A 1,003-nucleotide genomic window follows, 5' to 3' on the forward strand; every position below is an offset into this window, starting at 1 on the left:
GACACCACCGTCGCCCCGCCGCCCCGACACCACCGTCCGTCGCCCCGCCGCCCCGAACCAGGGAGCGGAAGCGCGGCCTCCGCCGTCATAGCAGAAGCAGCGATCCCCATCGCCAGCAGCCCAAGAAAGGTTCCCCTCCCCTCCCTCACTCCCTCCCTCCCCTACGCCTCCTCACGCGTGGCTCTACGGATCGGTGATCTTTATCGTTTCGTTTTTGTGCTGGATCGATTTAGTTGCTATGATTGATTTCGTTGATAGTTTAGTTCCCGATATCTCTAGTCCGGTTGATTATCACAATGTTGATTATCACAATGTTGAAAACTTATCACAATGTTGCTGTGATATTTAGTTGCTGTGATTGATTTCATTGTTGATTATCACAATGTTGAAAACTTATCTACTTTTTGCCCCCTACAGCAAGCAATAAAGTAATTCTATTAGTCGTCCATTGAGATATATATGAGTTATTACAATGTGAGACGAAAAATTCTCAAACTATAAATTTTATTAAAAATGAAAAATGAAACATAAACAGGTTTGCATATAATAAGTCTGGACAGATCAATTTCCATATTTATTTTATTCCAGTATATTTTCTCATATACAACCAAAGTTTTTTTGCGAGGTATAACAAAAGTTTCTTTTCTTATTTCCAGCCCCCTTCAATATTTTTCAGAAAGGAAATGTTCATCGCTGTGTTCCATGGTCGAGACTATCTCGCTTCTTTTTCTCCATCCAAAAACTCTCTAATCATTCCATCAGATATGCATATGCGCTAACCACCATTGAATACTTCTCAAGCCATCCCCAAGTAGTATCTTATAGTACAGCCAACTCTAAGAACTGTCCCAAAAGGCCAAAACATCACCTTGTTCCTTGCCAACGTGATTAGTGTGCACGCTGCCGCAGACTGCCTGTCTATTTGTATGCTCGGTTCGGCCTGCTACACACACAAATGCACAACAGTAGCAAGCAGGTGAACTTTTCTTGTTTGTAGATGGTT

The sequence above is a fragment of the Triticum aestivum genome, chromosome 7B (assembly GCF_018294505.1).
Source record: "Triticum aestivum cultivar Chinese Spring chromosome 7B, IWGSC CS RefSeq v2.1, whole genome shotgun sequence".
In the NCBI taxonomy this organism is placed as follows: Eukaryota; Viridiplantae; Streptophyta; class Magnoliopsida; order Poales; family Poaceae; genus Triticum; species Triticum aestivum.